Source organism: Hydra vulgaris, chromosome 13, assembly GCF_038396675.1.
Source record: "Hydra vulgaris chromosome 13, alternate assembly HydraT2T_AEP".
Lineage (NCBI taxonomy): Eukaryota > Metazoa > Cnidaria > Hydrozoa > Anthoathecata > Hydridae > Hydra > Hydra vulgaris.
The window spans coordinates 44,143,430-44,150,954 of NC_088932.1; the positions used below are offsets into that span (position 1 = coordinate 44,143,430).

The window sequence follows — 7,525 nt, forward strand, 5'->3', positions numbered from 1 at the left end:
GCAAATAATTTTCCGGATTTTTAAATATAATGATTATATGAAATATGTAGTTTATATATTTATTATTGTAATTACTTTTTATTTTACTTTTATAATAATATGATTATTTTGCATTGTAGTTTTATAATAATTTTATAATAAAAGTATCAGGGCGTAAGATATCTTATAACGTCGCAATGCATTTTTGACAAAAATAAAATCTCATATATATAATATTTTATTTTAACATGTTATATTATCTTATATCTAAGTTTTATCAATTTAGGTTTAATAAATATATTACAAAGCTTAGTTCAAAATAGTGTAACGTTATAGCAGATAATTCTTATATTGCAACACGCAAAAGATCAAACCCTACTACAAGGTATACTTTTTTTTCTAACCTATTTAATATTATTTTAGACTGTCAAATTTGTTGATGTAATTAATTTAATAATAAATAAGTTATTATAACTTATTTAATATTAAATTTATTAAGCTACATGACAAATGATAAGTTCTGCATAAAATATTATTGACTAGAAAGACCCAATGGTATTGTTATGTTATTGCCTAGGAATATCATTCTGTAGGAAGACCCAATAACCTTTTAACTTTTAAAGTTTGAGAAATTTTACTTTTCCCTCTCTTCGTCTTCTTTTGTGATCGCACCCTGTAGCAAGAGTTTAATTTAGTTCATATCTTGTTGGAGAATGCAACTTGATTCTGAGTTGAATTTTCAGCACTCTGTATTTATTGGTGACCTAATTTGACAATACTTTATTATACATATTTTTAGTTTTATACTTAATATATTATATATAAATAGGGGTAGATGAAGCTCCTTAGCCGTGGTGAATGTTTCCACAGCAAAAAGAGCCTCAAGGTGAAAATCTCACCATGGGTAAGGAAAATCATGATATAAAATTGCCACTATAATGTTGTGTGGTTATGTGGTGACTGTTACACTTTTATAAATTGTTTTAACTTTTTTGTGTGCATTCTAAAATGGCATTTAATTTTCAAAACTTTGTAGATTACTCATTTAAAGCAACTTCGTGGGCTGTCACCTTTGCATCTAGTGAGTTAATGTATGAATAAGTTAATGCAGAAACAGATGCAAATACAAGGAGATGGAAAACAAAGAAAACAAATTATCATGTTATCACATAACACACAGATGTTATCACATAAGATGAGTACAGGTCTTTATTCTAATCACGCCAATCAGTTATTAACATTATATATAGATATATCTATAGATAGATATTAGATATAGATATATATAGATGAATAATATTTTTGTAAACTTGTATTTTTTGTTTTGTAATTCTATTTTTTAATCATCTGTCGACTTTTTTGTTTATCTTATTTTATTAAATCCTTATTTTTTAGCTATCAGAGTATAAAATTAGAAGGCAAATGACTTTTTTTATTTTTTTACACTGTATGTAGTAATGTTTTCTTAAAATTATTTAATGATTTAGATAAAAGAAAACAATTAACAGCACTAGAAAGTCTTGTTGCCAAAATAGTTGGCAACTCACCAAGTAAGATTTGTTTTAAAAGTTTGTGATTTAAGATAATTATTAAATAATCATATTATTATTTAAGATTTTATTCGTTTCTTTTCAGCTAAATCTGATTCATTAGATAAAGTTAGATGCGTGCTCTTATAGGAGAAAATATCGACTGATTCGTTAGACTAAGTTTGAAGTGTGCTCTTTGTGGATTGAAGCGTGCTCTTCGTAAGTTGCAGATCTTCGACTTTATACTTATTACTTATTGGATATAAGGAGGATATTTTAACAAAAGTGCAGCTTTTATTACAAATTAAAAATGTTTATGTCAAGATCTTCTATACTGACTAATAAAACCATGTAATTTAATACGTATTAAATATTTCCTCGACGATGAGTTTTTTTTCTTTACATGAATCCAAACACTTGGTAATTATAAAGCATATTTATTGCTTAAATATTACGTGCCAAAATTAACGTAAAAAGCACGTCGTTTGGACAGTTCATGGAGACCAAAAAGTCACCTAAATATCACGTGCCAAAAGTAACGTGAAAAACACGTCCATAAATCACGTGAATCGGTCATTTCATGGGGACCAAAAAGTCACCTAATTGTCACGTGCCAAAATAACGTGAAATTCACGTTTTTGTCACGTCGCTGTGCCTACTGGGGTAAGAGTGGGTTTAGTTTATAAACTTTTTATCTTACTAATATTACGATAAATCAAATAACAATGAATGAAAGAAAAGTACAAACTTCCTTAATGTTTATTGTAACATTGCATTGGCAAGTACAAATTATACGTAAAAATTTTTTACAGTAAACCAAGACATGCGTGCAGAATATTATTTGAAGCTGATCAAATTGTACCATGCGAGCCTTTTCTGCGTATATTTGGCACGTTAAACGTTTATGAGATCAACTTACAATAAATTTTACTGTTCATGTATAAACAGTGATCTCCTAAATATTTCAGTCCTATTTTGAAAAAGTAGTGCATAAATACCTGACAAAATTTATTTAGACTTTTGTATGCGGAAAAGGTGCACTTGTTAAGTTTTTTGCTCTTGAATGTTTTTTTCAAAATAACTTTTTTTGCTAAAAATTATTTAAGTAAATAAGAAATAGGTATGTTTAGTTTGGAATTGACTTAAAAAGACCCGTGTTTTTACGGGACCGCTCTCAGGTAGTATATATATATATATATATATATATATATATATATATATATATATATATATATATATATATATATATATATTAATACATTTTTTTTATTTAGAATTTTTATTTAAGAAGCACAGCCTCTTTACATCTCGCCATAAAACTATCCAGAAATCCTTTTTTTTAAATCCTACCTCTTTCTTGGAAAAGTATAAGAAAAGCTTTTTTTAAAAAGTTTCTTTTTTGTTAAAAAGAACATTATAAATTTATTCTTTATTTGTTAAATGAAAAATTTTATGAAAAAAATATTTCTTTTTTTAAAATTAACTTAAATTTTTTTAAATGTTGACTTAAACAAAGCTCACTTCCTTTACATAACTATAAATTATTTTAAAAAGATAGTGATTTACAATACTTGTCTTTTATTGCAATTTTAAATAAATGTAATTTTTTATTGAAAAGCAACTATACATATTTAGGCAATATAATAAAGATTAACAAAATCTTTGTTAATCTTTGATATATTGCATTATTTTTCAACACGTAATTTATTAACTGAGAATATTTCAATGTAAATGGGGAATTCAGTTTATTTATTTTAAATTTTTACACCACTAAAAAATAACGGAAAAAAAGACAAGATCTTATCATCCAACCCCGTTAATTTAATTGAAAGATACAGCTAATAAAAATAAATACAGAATGGAGAAGATAAAATGAGAGCAAATTCTCAGCAGTCAATTTTAACTGTCTGGAAACTTATATTCATCACAGACTCGTCATTTATGCTGCACTGTCCTATTACTCCTATATTAGGCAGATTGAGTATTTTTCATAATATGTATTCAGTGGCGATATAGATTTTTTATTTGGTTGATAACAACACCTAAAGTTCCTAGCAACTGTTTATTTTGCATAATTATTAGTTTAAATAACTTTCTTAATACACCAAAATTATAAACTACACTTTTAATAATGTAGTAGCCTGATTAAAAATTGTTTTATGCATTTGAAAGATTGAAAACATAACCAATAACTAATTTTAACTTTATTTTCATGCAGTTCAAGGGCTCTACATTATATTTCTTGAAACTACGACTCAATTCATATAAATAAAAACCTAAAGCTTAAACCTTTTTGTGTAATAACATGAAAGTTTTAATTTAGAATTTTTTTGAAACCAAAACGTATTATATTCTGATGATTGGAAAACAGTTTTAGAATCTTTTCTTAATCATCTTGACGCAAACTACAAACTAATCCAAAATATCGTTGTGAAAATAAAAAAGATACACCTAATGGCGCAGAACTCCTTGTTAATACCATCTGAAGTATCAAAATTCACTAAGTATCTGCTAAAAGAGCAGAGTTATCTTTGTTGTATCCGCTTGGATAGACTATAATCAGTTTGTACTTTAAATGAATTGTCTTGTATCAAGAATTCATATATTTTATTGTAACTACAAGTGATACACGTTTCTTAAAGTGCGGTTCTTTAAGACAAGCAGACCTTGTAAATATAAATATATAATAAATAAGAACCGTGAAAATTTAAAAACGTGCGCAATGGCAGGCAACATTTCTCAGCTAACTAATTATGTACAAAAAGTTTAATGTCATTTTTATTGCAAAATTACATGTTAATTATTTCTTCGTTCGACATTCTATATAAACCTTCTTAAAGGTATAATTTATTAATAGATCTTTGAATAGCAATTTCTTTTTCATTACTAATATACTTGACTTGTTCTTAAATTTGTCTTTGATTATCATGTAATTTGATTAGATTTTGAACAATTCCAGTTTTCCATAATTCTCGCCTAATATTAGGATCATGTATAAATACCACATTGTTTACTGCAACTTGTTTTGTTCCCTTTCCTTTAATATGTTTTCTAATATTCTCAAAGCTTGGTCACCTATTCATTTCTCCATTGCTTCCAATAATGATTTAAAACATTATCGATGTATGCATTGTGTGCATTTAAGTTATACTATATTGTTATCTTTAATTGCTAGGAAGTTTCATGTCCTCCCATATAATAAATGATTTGGAATCAATAAGGTGTCTTCAAGTTTATTGCATGTCTATTTAAATGGCCGATTGTTTATGACGGCTTCAGTTTTGGCTGTTATTGTTAAAAGTTATTCGCAGATAAAGCGTGGATTTGCTATTACTTTGCACAGACAGCGTTTTATCGAAGCAACATGTCTTTTGAAGAATCCTCACCACCACGGTGCAGCGGGAGGGTTAAAATGCAATGATATTCCACAAGATGATATAAAACCTTGAGTGACTTTAGAAATAAAATGTAAGCTGTTGTCAAAAATGATTTCCACAAGTGCTTCTCGTTTTGCTAAGAATCGTCTTAAACTACGAACACAAGATTCAGCTGATGATACAGGACTAGATCTAAAAATAAAGAGCGTGTTGTACATCAGGCATATAAAAAAAATCCAAGTTTTAAATAAAGCAATACTTTTGTATATATTTTTAATGTATAAAGGGCCTGCATTGTCCACACCAGTAAATATAAAGACAAGGTCATCATTTATTCTGGTTAAGGGTAAAGGTGGTGTTGTGGGTAAGTACGTTTCCTGGTATTGGACAACCATCATTAATGATATAAATTAAAAAAGGATTTACTAAAAATGCTCATGATCGTTAAAAAGCATACAAATCTTTAAATCTGTTTTGTAAGTCTTCAAATAAACTCTGTAACTTTTACCGGCATGATTCAATTTCATGATCATCTTACTGAATTGTAGGATTAGGATTGTGAAACACATTCTTCATTTGAGAAAAATGATTAAAATTTTTTATAGTAAGATCTTTATGATATAGAGCAACTTTTTTTGGAAGATTAAATATAGTCTGAGAAAGATCAGATTTATTTTTTACTATTCCCTAAAGTGACAAATTCAGATTTTGTAAATGTTGCATTACATCAGTTAAAAGTAAAAGATCTTGCAAAAAATTCACAACGTCAAGGATTTCAAATGTCTTTTGCTTTTCAAGCAAAAAAGATTTAATTGGTTTTAATAGTTCTACAAACTTATAAAAAATGTCACTACTAGAAAGCTACCTTCAAGCAGAGTAAAACGAAAAGTCACTTGGTTTGTCAGCAAGATCCAATTCACTAACAAAATTTTTAAACTGACGGTTATTTTTTTGCATTAGATTAAATATAATTTACAATCTCCAGTACTAACTTAAAAGCAATAGAAAAATTAAAATGGGATAAACTCTGGATACGTAGGATCCAGTGTTTATCCCAATGTTAGTGCTTAAGTAGCTTAAGTAGGTAAGTAGGTTCCTTAAAGTAGCTTAAGTAGGTAGGTCATTTTTTCGATTTTGGATAAATCCTAATTATAGTTAGTTGTACAATTGAAATTTTTTATGAATGATACTCAGTTTTCTTGTTTTCCACTAAATGGTTTTAATTAAAATATAGGAAGTTTGACAGTTGTTAAAGTATAGGCATCCTGTTGTAGCTCTTAATCATCTTCAAAAAGTGAAGAAATTTTTTCGTTTAGTTTATTGTCTTTAGTAAAGTTTTCATTTATAGTGTGACATGAATGTCAACTAAGTTTTGATTTTGGTTTTCAGAGTTAACAGATAAAGAGTCAGATAATTTTTCAAAAAGTTTATATGAAAGTTTAATAGTAACGGTTCTGAGTCGACGTTTAGATTGTGGATTTTACATTCTGGCTAAATTAGTAAACTTTATATCTGACTATGACAATATTTTAGTATTTGAACTGACATTGTTTTTTTCAATAATAAATAATCACAAGCAAATATACTCAAAAATAACGTAATGGTTAACCAAATGACGTCATAATAATTATGGTGGGAATATCTAAATGCTTTTGCGGAGAGTAAATATTAAGTAAACAAATAGTTTTAAAATATTACCATTTGTTATTAAAAATTAAATATGCTTATAATAATGACTCTTAAAGCATATCAATTACACAAATTAACTTAAATCCAGAATTGTATTCTTTAATATTAAAAAAAAAAGTTTACATAAAATTAACGTATTTTATCCTTTGAGTTTAATAACCTTTTATTTATCTTTTTCATCAATCAATCAATCAATCAATCATATATATTCTGAAAATAAATTTTCACGGCTATTTACAAATAGTATTGAAATACTAATCTCAAGTAAATACCTTAAAAAATAGCTTATTTATATACAATTAATCTTAGTAATAATAATAATAATAACAACAATAACAATAATAATAATAGTAATATATTTAATAATAATAACGTAATAACAAAAATAGTAATAATAATGATAACAATATTAATATTAGTAGTAATAGTTAAAAGTAGTTAATAATAGTAATGTAAATATTTATAGAAATAACAATAAGCAATAGTAATGACAACAAAATATATAATAAAAATTAAAAAAAAAAAAAAAAAAAAAAAAAAATAATAAAGACAACAAAAATTGATAATAGAAATTATAAACACTAACTATATTTTTTTAATAAAAAGTAGAATAATCTAGTTTTAAAGGTTGAGAATGAATTGAGAGCTTTTAGTTCATAAGGAAGGTTGTTCCAAGTTTTAATGCTTTGATACTTTATAGATTTATGTCCGTATTTATGAGAGCAATGTTTAGAGACATACAGGTTTAAATTACTATTGGAACGAAGGTGATAACGAGAGTTGGCACTTTTGGAAAAGAAATTGATGAAAGTTAAAGGTAGGTTATTGTGTTGGTGGTTCCAGACAAATTGGCAGTTTGAAAATTGAATATAGTCACATAGTTTTAATACTTTAGAAGTTAGATAGATCACATTAGAATTAAATTTAATATTCTGAAAATGAATAATTTTT

General features: G+C 26.4%; 1 long non-coding RNA gene across 1 annotated transcript; it reads left to right on the forward strand.

The window, feature by feature from the left end:
* The first annotated feature begins 280 nt into the window (after positions 1–280).
* Positions 281–1,176, forward strand: LOC136090146 (uncharacterized). The gene is made up of 2 exons (XR_010643205.1): positions 281–364; positions 1,016–1,176. It is a non-coding gene; the product is annotated as an uncharacterized LOC136090146 (long non-coding RNA).
* The last annotated feature ends 6,349 nt before the right edge of the window (positions 1,177–7,525 follow it).